This window comes from Oryctolagus cuniculus, chromosome 4 (assembly GCF_051225735.1).
Source record: "Oryctolagus cuniculus isolate XC-2025 breed Fujian yellow rabbit chromosome 4, ASM5122573v1, whole genome shotgun sequence".
Taxonomy (NCBI): Eukaryota; Metazoa; Chordata; class Mammalia; order Lagomorpha; family Leporidae; genus Oryctolagus; species Oryctolagus cuniculus.
In genome coordinates this window covers 78,407,374-78,418,845 of record NC_142870.1, presented here as the reverse complement: position 1 = coordinate 78,418,845, position 11,472 = coordinate 78,407,374, and the positions used below count along the sequence as shown (strand labels likewise).

The following is an 11,472-nucleotide window of genomic DNA, read 5'->3' as shown; positions in this document are numbered from 1 at the left end:
CTTCAGAGGGCGGAGAGACTTGCAGCCGGGAAGGTGGTAGGAGGGCCAGGCTGGACTCCATGATGAGACCCGGCCCTGTGACCCCACAGCTGCAGGAATTTGGCAGAAGTCTCTGAATTCTGGGCCTACGGGGATGCTTGGTGAGGAGGGGCTTGATGCGCTCTGTCAGCGTTCCCTGCCTGGACTGACGTGGAGCAGAACGCGTACTGGAAGCCCTGAGGGTGAGCCCCGGGAGCAGAGCCAGCCCGTGGGGGCGGTGGAGGAGCAGGTGGCTCCAACCACTTCTGATTGGCTGGGCGTTCCTGGGTTCCCCCTTGGGTTACGCATGTTTTGGGATTCCAAGGGGAATTCTTTTCCTTCCTTTTAAAAAATTGAAGTATAGTTTATGTGTGGTAAAATGCGCAACTTTTAGGTGATCAGCTTAGTGCCTCATTTTTGCAGTTGTCCACCCATGCAATCAGTTGTAAATGTCTCCATCATTCCAGAAAATTCCCTCATGCCCCTTCTCATCCAGTGCCATCCACTCAACCACTAGTTTTGCCTGTTTTTATACTTCCTATAAGTGGAATCAGGTTGTGGTTTGGTTTCATTTACTCAGAATAATGTTTGAGATTCATCCGTGTTGTTAGATTTATCAGTACCCTGTTCTTTTTGTTATGTAGTATTCTTGTGTATGAATATAGCATGTTTGATTATTTAGCATCCTGTTGGGAGCATTGGATGTTTTGTTTGTTTTAGGTGATTTTGAATAAAACCACTGTGAAGTCGTTGCTCTTGGCCATATATCTGGGGATAGAAATTCTGGGACTTAGGGAAGGTGTGTGTTTAACATTGTTAGACATTGCCAAACAATTTCCAATAGGGTTGAGCCATTTTAAATGCCACCAACACAGAGCAGTTAAGATGCTGCTTGGGACACCTGCATCCCACATTGGGAGTGCCTGGGCTAGACTCCTGGGTTCACTTCCCATTCCAGTTCCCAGCTAATGCGCACTCTGGGAGGCAGCAGCTGATGGCCCAAGTACTTGGGTCCCTGCCACCCACGTGGGAGACCTGGATGGAGACCCAACTCCTAGGTTTGGCCTGGACCAGTCCCAGCTGTTGGGAGCATTTGGGAAGTGAATTAATGGATCTTTCTCTCTTTGTCTCTGTCTTCAAATAAAGCAAAACTAAACAGTAAATTAGATTCCGGGGCTGGCGCTATGGTACAGTAGGTTAATCCTCTGCCTGCAGTGCCGGCATCCTCTAGGGGCACCGGTTTGTGTTCCGGCTGCTCCACTTCTGATCCAGCTCTCTGCTATGACCTGGGAAAGCAGTAGAAGATGGCCCAAGTGCTTGGGCCCCTGCACCTGCGTGGGAGACCTGGAAGAAGCTCCTGGCTCCTGGCTATGGATCCGCTCAGTTCCAGCCGTTGTGGCCATTTGGGAAGTGAACCAGGGAATGGAAGACCTTTCTCTCTGTCTCTCCTCTCTCTATGTAACTCTACCTCTCAAATAAATAAATAAAATCTTTTAAAAAATTAGACTCAACCTATAATTCATGGGAATTTTAGTGGCTCCATCTTCTCCAGGACTTGGTTTTGTCAGTCTTTCTAATGTTGCCATTCTTGTGGGGATATAAAGTATCTTACTGTGGTTTTCATTTGCATTTACCTGATGAATAATAATTTTTAGCACCTTTGACGTGTGTATTGACTATTTGGATGTTTCTTTTTGTGAAATGCCTGTTCAAATAATTCCCCATCCCTATTTTTCTTTCCATTTTAGAAGAATTCTTTTTTTCTCCTTCCCCTTAGTGTTTAGCTTGTCATTTTGCTTTTGTAATGGGTGTTTTTTGATGAGCAGAAGTTTTTAAATTCAATGAAGTCCGTTTTCTCCTTTCATGGTTATTGCCTGATGTATTTTTAAAAACATAATTGCCTGCCCTAAGTTTCCAGGAACATATCTCCTTGTATTTTCTCTTTGATGCTTTATGGATTTCGCTTTTACGCGTGCGGGCATGATCCATGTCAAATTTCTTTCTGTATGATACATACAGTGTGTGTGTGTGTTGGGTGAGGGTAGCAAGGGGAGTTAAGCTTCTTTTGCCTTGGCACATAGCTACTTACAACCTTTCTTACTGGGAAAAAAAATCCTTTCTTGAATTTTGTTGACGCCTTTGCTGAAAACCAGTTGAGCATGGAAATGCGGGTTTGTGCATTTCATGTAAATAGGTTGGCTTTCGTCATGCCAGGGCCTGATAAACTAAGACAAGAGATGGGGGAGAGGCCGTGGACTTCCGGCTTGTTCCTGGGCAGTCGGGGTCCAGAGTGGGCAGGTGGAAGGAGGTCACGTGCGGCTGTCAGCTTTCCCCTTCCCTCACACTGCTGGCCTTGCTCATTGAGTGTGTGCCCTTCTGTTGATAAAGGCGCCGAGTGGCTGGCTGGGAACCAGGCTATGTGGATGCAGTGACTGCTGGCGCGGGAACTGTGAGGTTTCCAAGGTTTGCGTTCATTTCCCGGTCCCCTTGGATGCTACTGTACTCACCTACTCTCCCTATCTAAGCTACGAAAACTGACTCTGAGGAGAGAATCTGTAAATCTTCCCTAAAACTGGTGCAAGTGAAAAATCTCACAGATGCTTGCATTTTGACTGGAGTGAGTGCTCTGAGATGAGGGAATGTAACAGGGAGATTTCATGCGTGAGGTGAACAAATACATTTAGGGAAGGTAAGTTTCTTTACAGCATCTATGAATTTGATCAGTTAAGTGATTATCTTCCCTTTAAACACGTAAAGCAAAAATTTCCTTGGTTCAAAAATTTGTTCCGACTTATTAATCCACAGGGTCTACTTCACTTCCGTCCTTCTCCAGGGACCTGCCTGTCTATTAGCTCCAGCACTCTAAAGTTAGCAAGACTGACAATTGAGAAGTCATTGCACAAGGGAGGAAGTAATTTTGTAATATGGGTAAAGCAAGGTTGGATTCAGTAATGCTAGATAAGAGTTGAAAAAGTAACAAAAATGTGTCTGTTCCCAGGTATTCATATTAAGTTTTCTCTAGGTTGTCTACTTAAATGTAGAGTTTAGAGATTGGTAAGTATCTGTATTAAATCTTTTCCAGTGATTAATCTCGATGAAGTTGGGTAGTTCTTTTTACTTTTTAAAAAATTATTTATTTATTTAAGAGGCCAAAAAAAAAAAAAAAAAAAAGAGAGAGAGAGAGAGAGAGAAGACAGGGAGAGCGAGCAAATGAATGAGCGCCCATATGCTGGTTTACTTCCCAACTGCCTTTTTTTTAAAAGATTTATTTATTTATTTGAAAGTCAGAGTTACTCAGAGAAGGAGAAGCAGAAAGAGAGAGAGGTCTTCCATCCACTGTTTCACTCCCTAAATGGCCGCAACGGCTAGAGCTGCTCTGATCTGAAGCCAGGAGCCAGGAGCTTCCTCCAGGTCTCCCACGTAGGTGCAGGGGCCCAAGGACTTGGGCCATCTTCTACTGCTTTCCCAGGCCATAGCAGAGAGCTGGATCGGAAGAGGAGCAGCCGGAACTAGAACCGGCACCCATATGGGATGCTGGTGCTTCAGGCCAGGGCTTTAACCTGCAGCGCCACAGTGCCAGCCCCTCCGCAAATGCCTTTCAATGGCTAGGGCCAAAGCTGGGAGCTGGGAACATAATTCTGGTCTCCCATGTGGGTGGCAGGAGCTCTATTACTTGAGCCATCACTGCTGTCTTTTAGGGTCTGCATTGTCCGGAAGCTGGGGTCAAGGGCCAGAGCAGGAAATCAAACCCAGGGACCCTGATATGAGATGCAGGTATTTTAACTGCGACACCAAACATTAGCTTACTAGCGATTCTTTTTTTTAAAAATACAATGTACCTGTGAATTTGGGTCTCCTAGCCAACCCCATCCTGATTATTTGGCTCATGGCATTGTAGCCACTTGGAATGTCTTGGACCTCACTGACATCTCTGGCTAGCGAGCATTTATGGAACTCCAAGAAAAACTAACAAAAATGCTAGACAGAGCAAAGAAAAATAATTTCTGGTCACAGAGGTCTCTGGCTTCTCATTGGAGGTGGTTGTCAGTGATGACCAAGCAGTGAGGTCTCTGGGAGATCCCCAACAATTGGGTTCTGAGCCTGAGTGGGAGGGGAGCACTGTGCCGTGGGTTGGAGATGGAGTTGACTTAAGGGCAGGAAGGCCGGGGTGGCTGTAAGAGGCCCTTTAGCTCCTGTCTCCTCCTGTTGTCCCAGTCTTGTTCCACATCAGTGGGGCTTTTGCAGATGTGCTGAGACTGACTGTGGGACCTGCGTAGCTCAAGCCAACAAGTCTGGGGCCTGTGCCTGCCCCAGCACTTCCCCCCAGGTCCCAGAACACCGAGGCGGGAGGTGGGAGGTGGGAGCATTGTTTGGAGGGTTGAAGAAGCAACAGATGGGAAACATCTTTTGAGAGCGGGATTTTCAACCACTGACTTTTCTCACTTCAAAGTTTGAAAGTTGTCGGAATGAAAATGGAGCTACTTTTGTCAGGTCCTTACATACATATACGGGGCCAAACACAGCTGGGAGATTATGCAGGAGGGGACGTCACGCTTATGCCTGATAGCAGGAACTATCACAAGAGGCTTCTGGAACCACAGCTTTGCACAAGGGTCACCACAATCTTCCACAGCAAACACTTTTTTTTATTTATAACAGATTTAATGTAGTTCCTAGATATAGTTCTTTGTTTCCAATCTTTGTAACTTTTATTTCTTTTTTTCCTTTTGATAAAATTTTATTTCAGTTAGTTTTTAAGAGTTTCTATGTGACTTGTAGATATAATTCTAAGAACACAATGACATTCCCTTCTCTCCTCCGTCCCTCCCTCCTCTCTCCTCTCCTACCCACCCTCTCTCTTTGTCCCTCTTTTTCTTTTTTTTTTTTTTTTTAGTTTTTGAGATGACATATTTTAAAATTACATTACAGTAAAAAGACTTAATACTTAACCAAAAAAGAAGTTTAACAAGTAAAGCAACAGATCCTAATTTAGTGGGAATATAGAAAATGGCTATAAACAATAATTGAATTGAAAAATGACCATTTCACCCACGTACAGTAAATGTTAAAGTAATCACAGACCATTAAAATTATAGTAGTATAACATTCTTAACCACTGGTTTGTCAAAGGTATAAAACAAAGTTGTTCAAAACTATATTTGCAGCAATGCTGTTACACAGACATTTCTTTTCTTTTTTTCTTTCTGCATTTTTTTTTTTAATTTTAGCTCTCACATATAAGGGTGAACATGCGGTGTTTTTCTTTCTGGCTTATTTCACTCAACATTATGTCCTCTCCAATTGTGTCTATTTTGCTGTAAATGGTAGAATTTTATTCTTTTTTATAGCTGAATATATTCCGTAGTGTGTGTGTGCATATATATATATATATATATATATATCTCACATTTTCTTTATCCATTCATCTGATTCTGATGATGGACACCTTGGTTGATTCCAAATTGTGGCCATTGTGAACAGTGCTGCTATGAACATGGTGGTGCAGGTATCTTTTTTGTCACATTGTGTTCAAGTCTTTTGGGTATTCCCAGTAGTGGGATTGCTGGATCATATGGCAACTTCTTAGTTTTTTAAGAAATCTCCACACTGGTTTCCACAGTGGCTGCACTAACTTACATTGCCGCCAAGAGTGTTAAGTGTTTCCCTTTGCCTACATCCTCGCCAGCACTCATTGCTCTCTGTGTTTTGGATTTTAGCCATTTTGACAGAGGTGAGGGGATATATCATTGTGGTTTGCATTTGCATTTTCCTGATAGCTAGTGGTGTTAGGCATTTTTTTCACATATTTGTTGGCCATTTGTATTGCTCCTTTTTTAAATTATTTTTTTATTTTTTATTTTTTTAAGATTTATTTATTTATTTGAGAGTCAGAGTTACACAGAGAGAGAAGAGGCATAGAGAAAGAGAGAGAGAGAGGTCTTCCATCTGATAGTTCACTCCCCAATTGGCTGCAACGGCCGCAGCTGTGCCGATCCGAAGCCAGGAGCCAGGAGCTTCTCCTGGGTCTCCCACGCGGGTGTGGGGGCCCAAGGACTTGGACCGTCCTCTACTGCCCTCACAGGACACAACAGAGAGCTGGAACGGAAGTGAAGCAGCCGGATCTCGAATCAGCGCCCATATGGGATGCAGACACTTCAGGCCAGGGTGTTAACCCACTGTGCCACAGCGCCGGCCCCTGTATTGCTTCTTTTGAGAACTGTCTGTTAAAGTTCTTTGCCCATATCTCAGCTGGATTGTTCGCTTTTGTTGTTGTGTTTGTTAAGTTGCTGATATATTTGGAATGTTAATCCTTTGTCGGATTGGTGATTTGCAAATATTTTTTCCCATTCTGTGATATGCCTCTTCACTCTATTGATCATTTCCTTAGCTGTGCAGGAGCTTCTGAGTTTGATATATTCCCACTTGTTTAGTTTTGCTTTTGCTGATTGTGCTGTGGGGGTCTGCTCCAAGAAGTCTTTCCCTACACCAATGTCCTAGGGTGTTTCCCCTACATTTTCTTTCAGCAACTTCGTAGTCTCTGGTCTTAAATTTAGGTCTTTGATCCATCTTGAGTTGATTTTTGTATATGGTGAGGGATATGAATTTAATTTCATTCTACATATATACATCCAATTTTCCCAGCACCATTTGTTAAAGAAATCATCCTTACTCTTACTCCACTGAATGGTCTAAGCACTTTTGTCAGAAGTCTGTTGTCTGTACATATGTGGATTCATTTCTGGGCTCTCTACTGTGTTCCATTGATCTATGTATCAATTTTTATGCCAGTATTGAGCTATTTTTAATTACTGTGTCTTTTTAGTATACTTTGAAGTCAGATATTGTGATGCCTTCACTTTGATTTTTCTTGTTCAGGATAAAAAATACTTCTTGAAGGATGTTCTATCCAATACCTGTGTGTTCACCTTGTCCTAATCTCACCCTTGTTGTTGATCCTGGCAGCCAAGGATTATTGTTTCAAAACAGTTGTTGTCATCCTCTTCACTTTGCCTTTGCACACTTCCCCTGCCTCTCCCTCCTTGAATACACCCACAGTTCAGGATGGCACCCATACTCCCATTGCAATGCTACTCTGCATAACCCACCAATCTCCAAAGATTGCAAAGCTTCCAGAGAAGCTTGTGTGAGCTCAAGGGTCATTCCGACTTTTGCTCTGTTGCCTGGACTATGAGTTGTGTTTTCTCCTCTGAGGGGAGAAGGAAGGGAGTTGTAGGGGTCTGCGCACCCTGAATACACATCAAACAACAGGGCAGTACTGGGGTTGGCTCAGTTTTCGTGACTAATAATAAATGCCAGGGTGGAGTGACATTATGCAAACAATGTTGCTTCACCTATCCCCAAGGAAAAACTCTGTCCCTACCAGAATTACACATTAGGATCCCAGGAATCTTCCAGCATTACTTTGTGTGGGTTTACGCCCTAGGAAAAAGGAGCAAGGCTCATGCAAACATACAGGGCCGTGTTCACAAAAGATTCTTGATAAATGCTAATGTTTGTGTTTGTGTTTGACATGGATCCATTAGGTTGCTGGATTCAACTAAGCAGCGCTCTGATGAGGTGATCTGGGGACAACCTACACAAGACTCATCACAGTGCTTGTCCAATGCCGGTTCCTGAGCTCAGTGTCAGATTTACTAAATCACATTGCGTAAGGGTGGGTCCTAGCATCTGTATTTCACAGACCCCATCCCCACCCTGGCACTTCTTTTGTGCATTAAATTTAGAAACTCAGTAACTTACAGTGTTGGTGCCCTAAGTTCTAGAGGCAGTAGGGAAATGAAAAGTTGGAAATATGGAAGAGCAGGCCGTTGCTAGATGGAAGCCCCAGAGAAAACGCAGGACAACAGCCCAGGGAAAGCGCTTCAGTGGATGTTGGCAACAACTGCTATTCACACTGAGGGAGATGCAGGTTGATTCTGGGTTCATGTTCTAGTACATGCAGCATATGCTACATGAGGGTATGTAATGTGCCAGTCCTCAAAGTGTTTATCCTAGCCCTGTGCTTGTGTCCCCAATCCCAGCTGAGGATTCCATGGCTAGGCAGGTGGAGCTTTTCAGTCAGATGGTGGTTATAGTGCCAGCACATCATCTGTCAAAAGCCAAGCTGGGAGCAGGCATTTGGCCTAACAGTTAAAATGCCCGCATCGCATATCGGAGTGCCTGGGGTTGAGTCCCGTCTATGGCCTCCAATTCCGGCTTCCTGCCAGTGCACACCCTGGGAGGCAGCAGGTGCTGGCACACAGCAGGTGGATCTCTGCCCCCATGTGGGAGATCTGGATTGCATCCTCAGCTCCTGATTTCAGGCTGGTCAGCCCCAGCTGTCTGAGGCATTGGGGGAATAAACAGCTTATGAGTGATGCCTTTCTCTGTCTCTCTGTGCCTTTCAAATAAATCAAACAAATGAATATGTAAAAAGCCAAGCTGACCCCATGAATATGTACAATTCTTATGGACAGAAAGGCCAAGCAGATCAGTATTTCTCCACAGTCTGTAGAGTGATGTTACCTTCTGTGTCATTTCTGTTTTCACCCTTGTAATATCCCTTTCCCCCTGCACTTTTCCAGCCACCTGGAAGAGATGGGAAGGCAGAGTCAGACTTTAAAAATTTGCTTATTTTTTTAAAGATATTTATTTATTTGAGAGAGTTACAGACAGAGCGAGGGAGAGACACACAGAGAGAAGTATTCCATCCACTGGTTCACTCTCCAATGGCTGCAATGGCTGGAGCTGAGCCGATTCAAAGCCAGGGACCAAGAGCTTCTTCTGGGTCTTCCACGGAGATACAGGGACCAAGCACTTGGGGCATCTTCCGCTGCTTTCCCAGGCCATAGCAGAGAGCTGGATCAGAAAAGGAGCAGCCGGGACACGAGCTGGCACCCATATGAGATGCCAGCACTGAAGGCAGAGGCTTAGCCTGCTACACCACAGCGCCGGCTCCCAAACTTCTCTTATTTATACTCATTGATATTTAGAAATACTGCCTCCTTGAAGCGGTATTAATATCATTAGACTGAATCAATAAGTTCTTGATGTAGTACTTCTAGGATGCTGGAGACCTCCAACTTAACAGCTCAAGCCAGGGATGATGTTGTCAGGAATTACTTAAGCATACGAGCAGCTCTGCTTTTGCAAGTTCCTTCAGAGGCACCCGTCCTCGTGTGTTTTCATACATAGCGCTCCCTCTAAGCTTCCATACCCCCTTTCTGGCTTATTGCTGATTCCTCCTCACTGGGTCCTGTCCTACTAGTTCTGCCTGAAATCCCAACTCTTTCTCATACAGTAAATAAAAAATGTTGCTCCGTAGTTCAAGTACTTCCTGTTGTTTGTCAAATCCCTTCTAAATTTCTGAGCTTAGCACACAGGTTCTGCAGGCTCTTCCTGCACCAAGCTCCTCCCCTCCAGCTGGGTCTTAGTGCCTCTCCAGTCCCTTCCACATTTTCATCTGGGTCTCCATCTCCTTACGCCGTCACAGCGGCATGGTCATTCCTCCTCTTCTCCATCAGTCTACAGCCAATCCTGCTTCCAGTAATCATAGCACCCAGAGCCTTCCATGGTGCACCATAGCTCTTGGCTTGCACTACGTATTTCTGTTACCTCAGTTATAATGCCGTCTTTGTCTAGACCGTGAACTTCATAGACAAGGACTGGGTCTGCTTTGCTCATCCCTGCATCCCCCATGTCTGGTGTCATATCTTACACATTCCAGGCATTCAATAAATAGTTGAGTGAATGATGAACAGATTGGGAGCGGTTAAAATCCTCTGCATTAAATGAATGTTAACTAAAAGCCAGTGAGACCTAGAAACCCAGGATGAAATTTTGAAGCTTTCCTCCAAGGATTCAGAGTGTCAGAGATCGGTTTTAAAAGCTTATTAGCCAGGATACAGTTCTCAGCACAAGCCACACAAGCCTCCCTCTTCAGCGACATTGGTTTCATAGCAACTCCCACACCAATCCGAAGACAGCCGAAGCTCACCATAGCTGATGGATGTCAACCACTTTATAACTCCGAATAAAAACTAAAGCAAAACTACAGATAACTGAGACATAGGAGGAACACGGAGGTTGTGGGTGAAGTGAGGCCTGGATTTCGCAATGACAGCGGCATTCTTGCCCGTCCCAGTCATCATCCTACACCGGCTCTCTGTAGCACCAGTGCCTGCCTGCTCCTGAGCTGCATTTCTCTGCATTTTCTGGCCTGTGAGACTATGTGACAAGGCAAGGCTGTCAGATTTCCCATGGGAAAAAAACGAGACAGAGAAGAGCCTGGAGCCAGAGGTGGGGCCGGGAGCCGTGAAGTCCAGGAGAAGTAGTCAGACCAGGTTTTGACCTGGCAGGTTTTGGATGACTCACATCACCAACCAGCAAAGCAGGGCCCAGCAGCTTGGAAGCCGCATTGCGATCACTTCCTGGTTGTGTAGTCAGGCCTGGGGAGATAGCAAATTGAAGTACAGTCTCCTCTTTGGGTCAGAAGTTAGCGTGCACATGCTTTGCAAACATACTTTTATCAAGCACATTAATCTCTGACAATTAAAAACAAAGAGTACATTTTCAACGGGCCAGCTAAGAAATTTAATTAGTCTAAAAGTTTCCATTGGTGGAAAAGGAAGCCCAACCGAGGGCTGAGATGATCTCTGAAGAGATTTCTTTCCTTTATTTTTCTCTGCAGAAGATCCCTGGGCCTACTTTTTAAAAATTCTTTTTATTAAGGAATCACATATCCATAGTGTAAATCATAATCTGCATGAATGCATGTAGCCTTTTAAGTAGCATTATTCTGTTTCTCTGATTATTAACATAGCTATGTACATTGTAGAAATATTTGAAAATACGGAACGAAAATGCTTATCTTTAATAATCCCACTTGTAATCTTGTCATGCAGCAATCCCTTTTAAAATTCAGGCTAGGCCCTTGTGGGAGATCCAGAAGAAGCTCCTGGCTCCTGGCTTCAGATCAGCTCAGCTCCGGCTGTTGCGGCCAATTGGGGAGTGAACCAGCAGATGGAAGACTTCCCTCTCTCTCTGCCTTTTCTCTTTCTGTGTAACTCTGACTTTCAAATAAATAAATAAATCTTTTTTAAAAAAAATTCAGGCTTTTTTTTTTTTTTTTAAACAGGGGCTGGCGCTGTGGTATAGTGGGTTAGGCCATAGCCTGCAGTGCTAGCATCCCATATGGGCACCGGTGCTGCTCCACTTCTGATCCAGCTCCCTGCTATGGCCTGGGAAAGCAGTCCTTGAGCCCTTGCATCTGTGAGGGAGACCTGGCAGAAGCTCCTGGCTTCTGGCTTCTAATCAGCACAACTCCAACCATTGCAGCCAGTTGAAGAGTGAACCAGCGGATGGAAGACACCCCCCCTTCTCTCCCGCTCTCTCTCTCCCCCCGCCACTCTGACTTTAAAACAAACAAATAAATCTTTAGAAAAACAAAAACAA

At 44.5% G+C, this 11,472-nt stretch overlaps 1 long non-coding RNA gene across 2 annotated transcripts in view; it reads left to right on the top strand.

Annotated features, from left to right (window-relative positions):
• Positions 1 to 84: 84 nt before the first annotated feature.
• LOC149127017 (uncharacterized) overlaps positions 85 to 11,472 on the top strand; it is a 31,167-nt gene continuing 19,779 nt past the window's right edge. For both annotated transcript variants that reach the window (XR_016233137.1, XR_016233138.1), the window contains exon 1: positions 85 to 221. This is a non-coding gene — a long non-coding RNA (uncharacterized LOC149127017). The remainder of the gene's footprint in view (positions 222 to 11,472) is intronic.